General features: G+C 39.6%; 1 non-coding gene across 1 annotated transcript; it reads left to right on the top strand.

Annotated features, from left to right (window-relative positions):
- The first annotated feature begins 16,585 nt into the window (after positions 1-16,585).
- Positions 16,586-16,702, top strand: LOC135271005 (U5 spliceosomal RNA). Its single transcript, XR_010339159.1, has one exon. It is a non-coding gene; the product is annotated as a U5 spliceosomal RNA (small nuclear RNA).
- Positions 16,703-17,022: the final 320 nt, after the last annotated feature.

Genomic DNA, 17,022 nt, shown 5'->3' with positions numbered 1-17,022 from the left:
GAAGTTGATCTGATCTCTTAAAAGAAGGCTATATCATTCTTACAGTGGTGTACCTGCCCCATAAAAAGGATTTTTTTTTCCAACTTTGTTAACTGTGATTTTGTGTCTTAATGGCGATAGTGCCATCAAAATCATTCATTTTGAAATTTTGTTTTAATGGAAGGATTTCAATTGTAGTTAGGGAATTCAGCCTCCATATTTGGAATCTGGAACCGAGGATGAACTTTGCGCCATACTATTAATAAGCAGGTGATAAATATCAGCTATTTTTGTTTAAATTGCTCTGCACCCAGCTTTTGCCTTTTGGTCATATTGCAATCAAGAGATATTTATTCCAGCTTGTGATGGTGGTGGGATTGGTAGTAACTTTAAGCACAGTCCTGACTCTCTAGGAGCTTATGATTCTGACATTATTTTTCATTTAAAGAATCCTTTGAGACCTTAATATTTTTCGCACATACCATATCTGAGAAGCTAAGGAATTTATGATATTAACTGGCACTTTGGAAGGCAAGGGAGCCTTGAAATATTGCATGGAACCTGTTCCATATACCTGAAGAATAGCATTTATAAGTTGGAAAGCATGCTGAAGTTGCAAATACTGGGTTTTTTTATTATCTCATAAACATGCTGGCAGTGCCGTATATTACAAGTTATATTTTTTGTTCATGTCACGCCTCAAGTTTTACTGTCAGAGATCTTTTGCCTATCCTAAACCCAAACCATTTCAAAGTTGCAAATAGGTTATTTTTCTTTGCAAATACTTTGTAGTGTACTGACCATTAAAATCTCAGAGGACAGTGTGCTTCTGTGATTTAGTATTGCGGAACCTCTTCTAACCAGTCACTTACCTAAACACCCACACACCATAGAGCAGCTGATCATATAACACGTAGGACTGTGAGAACAGCATTCCCTCCCTGCCAGATTCAGAACTTGGAAGCTGGAAAACAATTGCATAGCAGTGAAACACTTAAGGAGTAGTGGTGCCAGCAGCTCACTCTCATTAATACAAACAGCTTGCTTTAGTTTCTCCAACACTCTTCTTCAGACACCCTTCCCTTAGGAGGTTTCAGATCAGCAGCTCCTACTCAAGGGAAGCAGCACCTACTTTCTGCAACTGTGGTCTCAAGATCTGATTCGTGACACCCAGAGCTGTTTCCATTTTTGTTCTAAGTATAGGAAGTAATCTTGTAGTGTGGTAAGAAAATACTTTTCAAGTCTGTAGAAAAAAAAAAGTTGATTAGTAATGCTACTGATGTGATTTTGTTTTTGAATATCTGCAGCCTAGCGGAGAGGTAAACTATAATGTGAACTTTTGAAGTCATCCTTTTCTCGAAGGTTTCAGATAATTTTACCCAAAAAAATGTGAATATACTCTTGAGTTTCATTTCCTTTGTTATAAAAAAGTCAGTTTCGAGACAACTGAAAAGAAAAAACACACACACAAAGTGGATTGTCTTGTATTTTGAACCATTGCCTTTAAAACTAGTTACTCTAAAGGACGTGACTGCATCTCCTTGTTGTGAAGTCTTGGGTCTTGTGCTACCATTTTAGGTGTGGTATTTTTCTCAGCTGCTGTCATCATTTCAGACAATCACACTTCAATTTACTTCGATAGAGGTGAACCGGTGCTGTGGTTAGTGACTTTCGCTGAAGAAGGCTCAGGGAAATGGTGCTTTGGAGCCAGGCAGATCTAGATTTAAAACCCCTGCTCCACCATTTACTGGCATTATGATATTGAACAAGTCACCTTGACCTCTCTGGCCTCAGTTTCCTCATCAGCATAATGGGATTTGTTATGAGGATTAGAGATCATTTATGCAAATGCCTAGCAGTTCCTGGCATATGATCATATTAGAGACTCAATACATGTTAGGATATGGAGCATGTTGGAATAAAACTACAGATCATTCTGTCTTATGACAAGATTTAGAAGTCTGGTGCTGCGATCTGTGTTTTTTCATTTGTGCAGATTTGAGATGAAAAAATTGCAAATATTTGTCTTGGAGCATACCTAAGTCTCGTAGGTGTGATGTGCTTATTGGAACTTTGATTTGTTGCTCTATGGCTGGCTGAACTTGGTGGGGACAATAAAATCTAGCTCCAAATTCTACAGTGCTAACCTACAGGCTGTGCTTGTTTTAAGCCTATTCAGAGCTTATGTGGTGAAAGGGGTGTTTTAGGACATTAACGTATCTCAATGGGTTCTGTGTCTAGAGTTGAATCACGTGCAAACCCTTGTATAAATTTTCATGGTTGATGCAAACCATAAAGTGCTTTGTAGAATCAGTGGTGATATCAGTTGCTTATTTTAGTTAATCTGTTTGTTTATGTAGTAGTTATGTTTGATTTTTAAAAATACTAGTGAATATTTTATCTAATACAATTTCCATTGCTCTTCTGAGATTTTGATTATAAACTGCTATAGGGGCTATAGGTTTGAGCACTTTATGAATTTTTACTTTGGCAAGGGGAGGAAAGAAAAGTAAGGTCCCTTTACCTGTCAGATTTTATGAATTCTGTTTTAGGCCTGTAGATTGTATGTGTAGTTCCTTCTTTTGTTTTTTAGCCAAAACGGCAGCTTTATGGTAAAGATGACATTATCTTTTTCATTTTTTAAACATAGTTCAAGTGATTACCTTGAAAAGTAAATTCAGTTAGGGCCGTGTATACAGTTTTATTCCGTGCATACAGCTTTTAAAATAGGATTTTTTTTTATCATTTCTTAGACACATCAGTCTAATTAAAATAGGATTTCTTAGGTTACTATAGAATTAAATTATTCTGTCATTTTTGCAGGATAACATTGTAGTAAGTCTGTGAACCCACAAAAGCTACCTAGAGACATTTCAGATAAGGTAGTCACATTAGTAATACAGTAGGATTTACCTCAGGAGAATCTGCTAATCCTTATTTTCTTTGATTATTGAGCACCTACAGGTTTGCCCATCAGTGGACTCAGTCACTAGTATTGGATTGCTGATAAAGAGGGATTGGCATATAATGGTCTTTGACTCACCTTAGATTTTGCCGTATACTTGAAAAAACTTAATTTGGCCAGAATGTATAATAACAGTCCTAATGCTATGTGAGCCCAGAATAACTAAACAAACAAAATTTGGGTGATTGAATTACCATCATACATTTTGCTAAGTAAATTTTTTTTTTTATGGGCAGGGGTGGTGTTTTTTTTTTTTTTTTTTTAACCCCCGGACAGTCTTGCTCTATCCCCCAGGCTGAAGTGCAGTGGTGCGATCTCGACTCACTGCAGCCTCCACCTCCCGGGTTCAAGTGATTCTCATGCCTCAGCCTCCCCTAAGTAGCTGGTATTACAGGTGCCTGCCATCATTCCCAGCTAATTTTTCTACTTTTAGTAGAGATGGGGTTTCGGCATGTTGACCAGGCTGGTCTCGAACTCCTTACCTCGGGTGATCCACGTGGCTCGGCCTCCCAAGTGCTAGGATTACAGGCATGAGCCACTGCGCCTGGCCTGTGTTTTGTTTTTGTTTTTAACTGTTATTTTTCCCCAGTTTACTGAAGTCAAATGTCCTAGCAGATAGCTGGTTTCTTCTGTTAGTTCCTTGATAAACCATTGAGTGTGTGGTGAGACGGGATTGTTGGGAGAGAACAGAAACGGGAAAGAATGGCTCCACAGCCTGATTTCTCGATCTTTACTGTGCATGTGGCGTCAGAGGGTTATGACTCTTAGCTAGGTTAAATAAAGATACACAGTGTTGGGTTCTTCATTTTGTCTTTTAATGCTAGTGCAGAATATAGTCTTTAATACATTTATACTTTACAGCTTTGGAATTTTGATTCTGTTTTTGGGATTCAAGGGAACCTAATTAACTTCCTACAGAACAGTAGGGAAATAATAGTTATACAGTTTGATGAATTTTCTCTGTATAATCAGTACCAAGAACAAGGAATTAGGCCTCCCAAAGTGCTGGAAATACAGGCCTGAGGCACCGTGCCAGCCAAATTTTTTCTTATGCTGTCTCATTTCATAATATTGAAATCACAATCCCTCCTGAATTATTAAAACTTTTTTACTTAATGTAACTTTTACAAGTAACATATATTTAAACTTTTTAGAACCCCCAAAATCTAAACAAAATAGCAACATAAAGGACTTAAAATAGTTCATCTTGTTTTGAATATTTTAGAATTTGGAAGACCTGTCAATCAGTTGGTCAGTGGAATTGTATGTATGTAATTGTATGTAGCCATGGTCTTTAATAACTACTGAGGTGGCCGGGCATGGTGGCTCATGCCTGTAATCCCAGCACTTTGGGAGGCCAACGTGGGTGGATCACGAGGTTAGGAGTTCGAGACCAGCCATGCCAATGTGGTGAAACCGCATCTCTACTAAAAATACAAAACAAATTAGCCGGGCATGGTGGCTCACACCTGTAATCCCAGCTACTTGGGAGGGTGAGGCATGAGAATTGCTTGAACCTGGGAGGTGGAGGTTGCAGTGAGCTGAGATTGTGTTACTGCACTTCAGCCTGGCGACGAGACTTCAGCTTATAAAAAAAAAAAGAAAGAAATAGGCTAGGTAACTTTCAGAATAGTATTGGTGTTTTAGATATAAAAATTTTAGAATAAGTTTTAGCAGACAAGTATTTATTTAATTATTTTTGAGATGGAGTCTTGCTTCCATGCCCAGACTGGAGTGCAGTGGTGTGATCTCGGCTCACTGCAACCTCCACCTACCAGGTTCAAGTGATTCTCCTGTCTGATTCTCCTGAGTAGCTGGGACTACAGGCGTTAATCTTTTTAAAAATAAGTTGTTTATAGTCTGCTGGTGCCTAAAGCCAAATTATCTTGGAATATAGCTTTTATCTGAAAGATTATTCACAAAGAGAAAAAGCCTTTTTGTATATTACATAGCAGAGAATTACAGTATAATTTTCTTAAAGCAGATACATTTTTACCTTTTTTCCCTCTTTTTTTCTTTTACAGTTTTTGTGATCTTAATATGTGTCTTACCCTGCTCTAATAGAATGTAATTTGGGTCTTTGAGATACAGTTAAAGCTTGTATAATATAATAAATTAAGAAACTATTGCTAAGAGAAAATATTTAAATTAAAATTTGGAAGTGATATGTATAGTAGAAATTATCTAATTTCAAATGGCTAATTTCCTCATGTTGGATTATGGTAAAGAAATAAACACTTCTGCATCGATTCTAATTTGTCAGGTATTATAATTAATATCCAAAAGGTAGTTTGTTCTGCCTTCCAATCTCCTCAATCCTTTCATCACCTCGTATGGAAAGTTAGATATTTTTTATTTCTTTAAAGATGATTTACGTCTCTAAGGCCAGGTGGTGCACTGTGTACTAAATACATGTCCATAGAAGCGAACTCTTGCAGGGCTGGACTGTTCTAAATCTAGAACTGTAGTTTATTTAATTCCCTCTAGCAGTATTTCTCAAACTTTTTGACTGTGATCCACAGTAAGAAGCAGTGCATGCGTGCCCACACATATTCACATTCATACCTACACACACAACTGAAACAAAAAGTTTGAGACAGTACTTACCCTTACTAACTGTGAGGTAGTCTGTTAGAGTTTTTATTCTGTTTTATTTCATTTAGAAAAATTGGGTTGGGACAGACATTTTGAAAAAACCACTGCCCTATATAGTGCTTAACAAAAACTATATTCTTGAAGTAGCTGTTAGACAGATGCCTATTGGATTAAAAGGGGTAGAGGGGATTGATAAAATTAAAAACTCTGCTTAGAGGTATAGATTTGAAGTAGAAAGCTAAGAAATGTGGCATGAAGGAAATCATAATACTTATGACTTGACTTATTCCATATAGAGAGGTAGTCCTTAAAAGACTTGACATTCTAGAAAGGGTTAAGATTGGATTCCATTTTATCTACCATTTAAAGCTATGGTCTTCTAAGAGGTTATATACCTTCTGGTGCTTACATATACACACATCATCTACCTGTTCATCATGTGAGGTAGAACTGAGAGGACTAAAGAATATACAGAAAGAGATTTTTCAACTCTATGATAGAGCCTTCTTTAATACAGAGGCTGGTTTAAAAATTAATTTTTGTGTGTAGAGTAGTTACAGAATAAAAATACAACTATAATCCTAGCGCTTTTGGAGACTGAGACAGGAGGATCACTTTGACCCAGGTGTTCTAGACCAGCCTGGGCAACATAGTGAAACCCTGTCTCTTAAAAAAGAAGCTGAGTGTAGTAGTGCATGCTTGTAGTCCCAGCTACTCAGGAGGCTGAGGTTGGAGGATCACTTAACCCCAAAAGATCAAGACTGCAGTGAGCCATACTTATGCCACAGCACTCCAGCCTGGGCAACAGAGCTAGACCCTGTCTGAAAAAAAAAAAAAAAAAAGCAAGAACTTATTAGTGGACCTCTTTGAAAATCAGATTGTGGACTTGGACTGTATTTCAGAAACAGCTATATCCAAAAAGCAGTGTCAGAATCTGGTTCTCCAAAGGGACAAAACTTGGGAGTTTCTTGATTGGAGTTGTCTTTCTTTTTCTTTTCTTTCTTTTTCTCTCTCTCTCGTTTTCTTCTGTGACAGGGTCTTACTTTTTCATCCAGGTTGAAGTGCAGTGATACAATTTTGGCTCACTATAACCTCCGCCTCCTGGCTCAAGCAATCCTCCTGCCTTACCCTTCCTGCCCCCAAGTAGTTGGGACTACAGGCATAGGCAACCATGCCTGGCTAATTTTTGTATTTTTTTTTTTTTTTGTAGAAATGGGGTTTTGCCATATTGCCCAGGCTGGTCTTGAACTCCTGAGCTCAAGCAGTCCACCCATTTTGGCCTCCCAAAATGCTAGGATTACAGGTGTGAGCCACCATGCCCAGCTTGTCTTTTATTTCTATACCCAAAGTTATATATTCTGTGTATATGTGTATGTTTATTTAACAAACCTTTACATAGCATTTACAACTTAATCTTCTCGTAACCTTGTGAGCTAGATACTGTCATCATCCCCATTTTGCTAACAGGAAAATTGAGACAAAATGAGGTTTTCTTAATTTGCCAGGTCGAATTTTTCTTTTCTTGAAATTGAGTTTTGTTTTGTTTATAGAGATTGGATCTCACTATGTTGCCCAGGCTAGAGTGCAGTAGCTGTTCACAGGCACAGTCATAGCACACTACAGCCTTCAACTCCTAGGCTCGAGCAGTCTTCCTTCAGCCTCCCAAATAGCTGGGACTGCAGGGACGCCATATGCCTGGCTGGCATTGAGATTTTTTTAAAAAGACTCACTGAAACTATTTTATTTTACTAATTGAAAAATTAATTTAGGCCAGGCACAGTGGCTCTCTCCTATAATCCCAGCACTTTGGGAGGCCAAGGTGAGCAGATCTCTTGAGGCCAGGAGTTCAAGACCAGCCTGGCCAATGTGGTTAAACCCTGTTTCCACTAAAAATACAAAAATTAGCTAGGGATAGTGGCTCGTGCCTGTAGCCTCAGCTATTTGGGAGGTTGAGGCATGAGAATTACTTGAACCCAGGAGGTAGAGGTTGCAGTAAGCTGAAATTATGTCACTGCACTCCAGCCTGGGTGACAGAGTGAGACTCTGTGATCTCACACCTGTAATCCCAGCACTTTGGGAGGCCGAGGCGGGTGGATCATGAGCACGAGGTCAAGAGATCGAGACCATCCTGGTCAACATGGTGAAACCCCGTCTCTACTAAAAATACAAAAAAAATGAGCTGGGCATGGTGGCGCGTGCCTGTAATCCCAGCTATTCAAGAGGCTGAGGCAGGAGAATTGCCCTGAACCAAGGAGGCGGAGGTTGCGTTGAGCCGAGATTGCGCCATTGCACTCCAGCCTGGGTAACAAGAGCGAAACTCCATCTCAAGAAAAGAAAAAAAGAGAATTGGCTGGGTGCAGTGTCTCACACCTGTAATCCCATCACTTTGGGAAGCCGAAGCGGAAGGATCACTTGAGCCTGGGAGTTTGAGACCAGCCTGGGCAACATAGTGAGACCTGTCTCTACAAAAAAATAAAAAAATTAGCCAGGCGTGGTGTAGTCCAGGAGGCTGAAGTGGGAGGATCACCTGACCCCAGGAGGTAGAGGCTGCAGTGAGCCAGAATCATGCCACTGCATGCCAGCCTGGTGACTGGGTGAGACCCTGCCTCAAAAAAAAAAAAAAAAAAAAAAAATTTATATTTATCAGTATTTGTGGCTTTTAGAAACCAGAGACTGAGTAAATATTTTAATTTTTAAATTAATATACAGTAAAATTGACATTTTGATATTTATGCAGTTCTGTGAATATCAGTTTGTGTAGCTACCACCACAACCATAGTCAGGACACAGAACAGTTCCATCACTCCAGGTAACTCCCTTCCACTGTCCCATTGCACTCATACCCTCCCCTCACCCTGGGCAACTATTGATCTGTTGTCACTATAGTTTTATCCTTTGCAGAATGTGACGTGGACTCATATAGTATGTAACCTTTAGAGACTGACTTCTTTTACTCATAGTAATGCTGCTGAGGTTTATCCAAGTATTTGTGTTTATCAACAGTTTGTTCCTTTTTATTGCCTGGTAATATTCCTTTATATGGATTTACCACAGATCAGTTATATCCTTAACCATTTGAGGGACATTTGGCTTTCAGTTTTGGGTGATTATGAACAGAGCCACTATAAACATTCATGGCAAGTTTTGGGGCGAAATAAGTTTTCGTTTCTCGAGGGTAAATACCTAGGAGTGGGATTGCTCGGTCATATGGTATGTATGTTTAATTTACAAGATATTACCAAACTCTTTCTGCATCCCCACTGGAAAGACATGAAAAGTTCTACTCATTCCACATTTTTGTCAGCAGTTGATATTGTTAATCTTTTTATGTAGGACTACTTCATTTTGAGCCTTATAAGAAAAATCTGGGTTCTAGGCCTAGCTCTGCCATTAGCTAGCTGCTGACTTTAGAGGAGCCATCTAACTTTTCTGAACCTCTTGTTTCCTCCTCTCTCATATAATAGAGTTGTCTTGGATACATTATAAGTTTTCTCAGCTCCCAAATTCATTGATATGGAAAGGTTAGTCCTTGGCAAGAAGAAGAGAGATTTGTTTGCTTGTACAAAAAAAAAAAAAAAAAAAAAATCTATTGACTGATCTCAGCTAAAGTACAAATACTATTAGTAGTGTATATATTTACAAATGGAATTTATATGAAATGACTTGATATTTTAAATTATTATTTGTCTGTTGGAGTTAAACAGTATTTTGATAGTGTATGTTATATATCTGTAAGCTAAAATTATATTGCTAATGTTGCAATTAACATAGACAACCTGTGAACTTAGGGGCCTTTTGGCTGATGGCTAACTTTTTGTTTGTTTTTTGTTTTTGAGATAGTCTTGTGCTGTCACTCGGGCTGGAGTGGTGTGATTGCAGTGGTGTGATCCTAACTCACTGCAGCCTTGAACTCCTGGGCTCCAGTGATCCTTCCACCTCAGCCTTTTGAGCAGCTGGGCCTACAGACGTGTGCCATGGCACCAGCTAATTTTTGTATTTTTTTCCTATATAAGTGGGATCTTACTATATTGCCCAAACTCGTGAGATCAAGCAGTCCTCACACCTCAGCCTCCCAAAGTCCTGGGATTACAGACGTGAGTCACTGCGTCGGCCTACATGCTTATTTTTTTTTTTAAACTACTTAAGGATTCTAGAAAAATAGGAAGAAAAGAAAGTATGGTCTTCTCTGCCTTCTATCCTGAGACATCTCTCAGTATGAGTGCACATATACATATGTATGTCCATGGTTTTGAGTAGTGAAATTGCATGACACCATTCTCACATGTTCTTTAATCTTTTTTATATGGACATATTCTATGTCAGTTATTATAAATCTGCATCATAATTCAGATGGCTACACAGTATGCCTGTGCCTGTGTGTACCATTATTTATGTTATAATAAATAATGCTATAATGTATGCTTTTGTATACACTTTTTTTATACTTCTGGTGATGGATTCTTTAGTGGCTATATCCAAAAATATGCACATTTCACAGTTAGGAAAATAGTGCTGAATTCCCAAAGTGTTATGATCTGTGATTTGCTGTGCCAGTTAATGTCAGAAGTCAGTCAGGTTTTCTTGGCATTAGCCAGTTTAGGATTTGTGCCATAAAGCATACTTACACGTGTTTGTACATGGATTCTGGTGAAAAAACCAAGTCCGTTTGCTAATTGATAGTCTTTACCAAATAAGCCTGATAATGTTTTTAAAACATCGAAGTTTAAATTTTTTTTTTTTTTTTGAGACAGAGTCTTGTTCTGTCACCCAGACCGGAGTGCAGTGGTGCAATCTTGGCTCACTGCAACCTCTGCCTCCTGGGTTCAAGCGATTCTCCTGCCTCAGCACCCACCAACACACCCAGCTAATTTTTGTATTTTTTTTTTTTTTGAGACAGAGTCTTGCTTAGTTGCCAGGTGCCAGGCTGGAGTGCAGTGGCACGACCTCGGCTCACTGCAACCTCTGCCTCCCGGATTCAAGCAATTCTCCTGCCTCAGCCTCCTGAGTAGCTGGGGCTACAGGCACGCGCCACCATGCCTGGCTAATTTTTGTATTTTTAGTAGAGACAGAGTTTCACCATGTTGGCAAGGATGGTCTCGATCTCTTGACCTCTTGATCCGCCTGCCTCGGCCTCCCAAAGTGCTGGGATTACAGGTGTGAGCCAATTTTTGTATTTTTAGTAGAGACAGGGTTTCGCCTTGTTGGCCAGGCTGGTCTTGAACTCCTGACCTCAGGTGATCTGCCCACCTTGGCCTCCCAAAATGCTGGGATGACAAGTGTGAGCCACTGTGCCTGGCCATATTTTAAAACTATCAGTTTTGAGAAAAGTAAGCTGATAAAGCATCCTGCCTTTTTAATTCAAAGAAAATCTTTTAATTGAAGTGATTATAACTCAGTTTATGCTATTGCAATAAATTCTCTTTACATTTTTTTTTTTTTTTTTTGAGTCGGAGTGTCTGTCACCTGGACTGGAGTGCAGTGGCGAGATCTTGGCTCACTGCAACCTCTGACTCCCAGGTTCAAGCAATTCTCCTGTCTCAGCCTCCCAGTACCTGGGATTACAGCATGTGCCACCATGCCTGGCTAATTTTTGTATTTTTAGTAAAGACAGGGTTTCATCATGTTGACCAGGCTGGTCTTGAACTCCTGACCTCAGGTGATTTGTCCACCTCGGCCTCCCAAAGTGCTAGGATTATAGGTGTAAGCCACTGCACCTGGCCTACAAATTTTTTTTTTAATTTTTGGAATAATGTTAAATTTACAGAAAAGTTGCAAGGAGAGTGCAACTCTGTACCCATAAACTTTTCATGGTTCTTTTTGTTAAGGTTGTTAAACATGGTGTGTTTCTCAAAACTAAGGAACTGACATTGGTATATTACTGTTAACTAGACTTCATATTTAATTCAGATTTCGGCCAGGCGCAGTGGTTTATACCTGTAATCCCAGCACTCTGGGAGGTCGAGGTGGGCGGATCACCTGAGGTCGGGAGTTCAAGACCAGCCTGACCAACCTGGTGAAACCTCATCTTTTAAAAAAATAAATAAAATAAAATATAAAAAGAAAAAAAAATCAGATTTCATTAGTTTTTCAACTAATATCCTTTTTCTATTTGGAAACATCTTAAACTTTTAAAGTCTGTTCTGAAGCTTGAATATCTGTTCATGGATTAGCTTTGGTTATAACACAGATTGTACACACATGTACTATATATAACGTAGCTGGATCTCTGTATTTGTTCAGACAAATATAAGTTATCTTTGACATTAATATCTTTAAGAGTTATCTTTTGACATTCACAGATAGTTCTGCCCAAGGCCTTTTTAAGGTAGGGCAGAATTTTCCCCGCCCTTCTTGTATTCCATGCAGAAACATGATTTATCACTTCTATGAGTATAGTTCTTACACAATAGTACCCTTTTCAGTATAGTTACAAGCCCCTAAATTTATTAGCATGTAGAAAATAGCCAACTTTGGTTTACTAGGAAATTAACTGTTAATTGAGAGTAGTAGTCAAGAGTCTTCTGTGCAGGGTGGTTTCATGTCTTGCTCTGAGAAAATTTAAGTATTTAGTGATTCTTCAAGGAGAAAAAGCTACTGAACTTAAGGCAGAATACCATTGTAGATACAGTAGTACTTGGGTATCTTTCATTCCACACTTACAAATGCAAAGAAACCCTGCTATGGCAAACCATGGCATCCAAACTCACTGCATTAAATTTTTTTTTTTTTTGAGATGGAGTTTTGCATTGTCCAGCTGAAGTGCAATGGTGCGATCTTGGCTTACTGCAACCTCCACCTCCCGGGTTTAAGCAATTCTGCCGCCTCAGCCTCCCAAATAGCTAGCCTGGCAATTTTCTGTATTTTTAGTACAGACGAGATTTCACCATGTTGGCCAGGGTGGTCTTGAACTCCTGACCTCAGGTGATCCACCCGCCTCAGCCTCCCAAAGTGTTGGGATTACAGACGTGAGCCAAGGCACGTGGCCACTGCATTAAATTGGATAATTCCTTGAAACAGTTTAGTTTATGGCAGAGGAGGAAAGAACTGGCAATATGAAGTAGATATGGATTTTTAAAAAGTAAATTTTCCTCTCAGTTTAAATGGAACTCTTAAGTATTCCTTCCATTAACATATCACTTTTTAAATTCTTTTTTTGTTTTTTCGTTCAGTAGTTTCATTCAGAAGCATACCATTTTTTAGAAAAAAGGGAAAAATCCTCTTAAGTATCCTAGGAAACAAAAATGCATAGAGATAACTTGGCAGTTTCATAAGAAAAAACACACACTAGGAGGGGTGCAGTGTGCATACCTATAATCCCAGAACTTTGGGAGGCCATGGCAGGAGGATTGCTTGAGGCCAGGAGTTCAAGACCAGGCTGGTCAACACTGTCTCTATTTAAAAAATAAAAAAGAAAACACACACTAAATCTGAAGTCCATCTTTTGCACAGGCAAAGAAGATGGGAGAAGTACAGCATTTGTCATGTATGTCAGTTAAACTAATGAACTAAGTAAAGTTATCCTGAATTTGTATGTGTCTTGTGACTGCCTATGTGCAGAGCATTGCATTAAGTGTCACAGGGAAGTGTACATTTCTTTTCTTTCAAAGTGTTAGTAGTGGGAGAGAGAAAATTTATAGAAAAATAACTGCAGCTCAAGATAATGTATGTTAGGTGAGTAGCTCTGTTATAGAAGTCTAGGAGAAGGAGACCGAGAAATCCCTTCTGACTAGGTGGTCAAGAAAAGCTTCAAGGTAAAGGTGCATTTGAGCTAGGTTTTGAAACTTGGCTAGGATTTTATCATACTGCCAGGGTGGGAAGAAAGACATTCTAGGTAGAAAGAATGACATAAAAATTTAGAGGTGCAAAAAGTTAAGGTGCGTTTGGGAAATAGCATGAAGATGCTAGGTGGGAGAGGAGTTTGGGAACCACGACTGGAAAAGTCACTTGGGCCCAAATGGAGTGCTTTTGACTTCTTTTGCTAAGGACTTGTACTTTATTCTGGGGCTCTAGAAACCAGTGAAAGTTTTATAGCTAGGAAGTTCCACCATCCAAATTCTTAAGGAAAATCTATTTTAGAAGATCTCTGTAGGGTGGTTTGAAAGGAGGAAGCTGAAAGACTATTACAATAGAGTGGGTCTGAGGTGATTAGGGCCTGAACTGGGATGTTATATTTGTAATTGGGACAGGGAGGGAGGACAAGGCAATTTCAAGAAGGAACTTGTTTGTTTGTAAGGGAAAGCGAACAGCCAAAAATGCACCTGAGGTTTGGAGTCTGTCAGAGACTATGACTGCTTCATTTGGATCTTCATAGACTTGACCATGAAATAAGAACTTAAAATCAATCGTGTCTTAGAATACAGGAAAAGTATGCCACATTCTTGTTTTAGAAACAATAAAATGAGCAGTTTAAAATTGAGGATATTCTATCTGAAAGTCTTAGTAAAAATACATAAATAAAATTGAGGATAACATGTTTTATTTTGTTTTTGAGATGGAGCTCTGTTGACAAGGCTGGAGTGCAGTGGCTCAATCTCGGCTCCCTGCAACTTCCACCTCCTGGGTTCAAGCAATTCTCCTGCCTTAGCCTCCTCATTAGCTGGGATTACAGGCATGCACCACCATGCGCCAGCTGTTTTGTATTTTTAGTAGAAACAGGCTTTCATCATGTTGGCCAGGCTGGTCTTGAACTCCTGACCTCAGGTGATCCGCCCACCTCAGCCTCCCAAAGTGCTGGGATTACAGGTGCAGGTCACCATGCCTGGCCTGTTTGTTTGTTCTTTTGAGATGGAATCTTGCTCTGTCACCCAGGCTGGAGTGCAGTGGCGTGACCTCTGCCCACTGCAACCTCTACCTCCCAGGTTCAGGTGATCCTCCCACCTCAGCCTCCTGGGTAGCTGGGATTATAGGCACCACCATGCCTGGCTAATTTTTGTATTTTTAGTGGAGATAGGGTTTCACCATGTTGGCTAGGCAGGTCTTAAACTCCTGGCCACAAGTGATCTTCCTGCCTCAGCCTCCCAAAGTGCTGGGATTACAGGCGCGAGCCATTGTGTCCGGCCAGTATTTTTTGACTCAGGATACAGAGAACAAGCCAGGGAGGTAAGAAGGTGGGCTTTTATTTAATGTGAGAACTGTGGTTATGGGCTGTGATTACATTTGATCTTTATACAGAGTGAAATGCTTTAGACCACATACTCTTGGTAACAAGAGCATCACTGCGCTGACTGAATGAGAATAGAATCCTGGTTACCTCATAGTACAGTAAATTTAGAAAGCCATCCAAAATGGTATTCTACTTACCCTTAAGTCTCTCTTTATAAAAGTGTGTATATTTTGCTTGGATAATAGTCTTTTAGTTGGACCTGTAGATACAAAGGTGGCAGAACATGATGTGTAATATATCGGCTAGAGAACACACATAATTATAGCAGCTTTATGTTTTACCAGCTGCTGGTGAAACATTGGCTATGCACTTGAGCAATAAGGAGCTAAACGTTTGCCTGTAGCCAGATCTACATAGTTAAGTTCCACATGAAGACAAAAGAAGTTTTTGGTTCAGTTTTATTTGTCCTTGAAAAATTAAAGGTGAATTTATGTCTAGGATATAGTAGCTACTGTCTAGAAGGTTGGGTTCTAATCCTGACTGAGTGATGAAACTGGACAAGTTTTTTGCTGCTTTTTCCCAGATAGGGCTCTCTCATCCAGGCTGGAATACAGTTGTGTGAACATGGATCACTGCAGCCACACTCCTGGGCTCAGTTGATCCTCCTACCTCAGCCTCCTGAGTAGCTGGGACCACAGAAACATACTACCACTGTCACCTAATTTTTTGCAGAGATGGGGTCTCATTATGTTGCCCAAGCTGACTTTGAACTCCTGGGTTCAAGTGATCTGCCTGCTTCAGCCTCCCAAAGTGCTGGGATTACAGGCATAAGCTGCCACACCCGGCTGTTCTACTTCTAACATATTTTTCTTTTATGCCTTAAATTATTATGTAGTTAGCATATTTGGGATTAAAGTTTTATTGTCAGAAATGTACCATATTGCCTATATTGTAGCTTTTAAAGATAGGAAATATAGGTTGTATAAAGAAAAAATTAGGCCGAGTGCGGTGGCTCACCCCTGTAATTCCAGCACTTTGGGAGGCTGAGGTGGGCAGACCAACATGGTGAAATCCCATCTCTACTAAAAATACAAAAATTAGCTGGGTGTGTTGGCACACACCTGTAATCTCAGCTACTTGGGAGGCTGAGGCAGGAGAATCACCTGAACCTGGGAGGCAGAGGTTGCAGTGATCTGAGATTGCACCACTGTACTCTAGCCTGGGTGACAGAGCGAGACTCCATCTCAAGAAAAAAAAGAAAAACTAAATATGGTTCTAATATGGAAGGGTTTTCACCCTTGTAATTTACTTCCTCTGTAATCTCCTAGTCATACCAAAAAGTTACTTTTAGCCGGGCATGGTAGCATATGCACCTATATTTCTTCCCAGCTACTTGGGAGGCTGAAGCAGGAGGACAACTTAAGCCTAGGAATTTGAGGCCAGCCCAGGCAACATAGGGAGACTCTCTCTCTCTCTCTCTCTCTCTCTCTCTCTCTCTCTCTCTCTCTCTCTTTCTCTCTCTCAATCTCTATCTCTCAATCTCTCTTTTTTTCCCCTTGAGACAGCATCTTGCTCTGTCACTCAGGCAGGAGTGCAGTGATCACAGCTCACTGCTGCCTTGACTTTTTGGGCTCGATCCTCTTGCCTCAGCCTCCCAGGTAGCTGGAACCACAAGCATGTGCCACCATACCCAGCTAATTTTTAATTTTCTGCCTGTGCCTTGCAGAGAGACTCCGTCTCAAAAAAAAAATTCTCAAATATAAAAATGTAAGGAGAAAAGTGTGATGAACCTAATATACCTATCTGTCAGGTTCAACGATTATCAGTACATGGGCCAGTCTTACTTATGTATATCTACACTCACTATACTTCCCTACCTGCCCCCTCTCATTTTAAAGCAATTCCAGACATCATATCATATTATTTATAAAAACTCCCTGAGCATGCTCTGGTTTCTCTTCATAACAAATAAATCTTTCGCCTTTTACTAAAGATTTCCGTGGAGAGGAACAATTATGAGTTTATAACTGAATTTTTTGATGTGCTGCTTAGGCAGGGTTCATTTAAAAAAATAAATAAATAAAATAAAAAAATAAGAACTCCCTGAGCACCATAACATATGCAGTCAGTGTATATTTGTCCCAGTTGACTAATACATTTTTTTTCAGTTTGTTTGAATTACAGTCCAAAGAAGTGATTGGGTAGATTTGTTTTCTTTCTCTCCCCTCCCCCTTTGCCTCTCTGTCCCTCTCCTTGCAGGTTTTAAATTTTTATTATTTTAATTTTTTTGAGGCAAAGTCTTGATCTGTCACCCAGTCTGAGTCTCAGTCTTGGCTCGCTGTAACCTCTATCTCGCAGGCTCAAGTTATCCTCTTGCCTC

This window comes from Aotus nancymaae, unplaced genomic scaffold (assembly GCF_030222135.1).
Source record: "Aotus nancymaae isolate 86718 unplaced genomic scaffold, 86718_ANA_hifiasm-v0.15.2.pri h1tg000072l, whole genome shotgun sequence".
In the NCBI taxonomy this organism is placed as follows: Eukaryota; Metazoa; Chordata; class Mammalia; order Primates; family Aotidae; genus Aotus; species Aotus nancymaae.
Note: the sequence above shows the minus strand (reverse complement) of the source record. Positions and strands in the feature narration are given on the sequence as shown.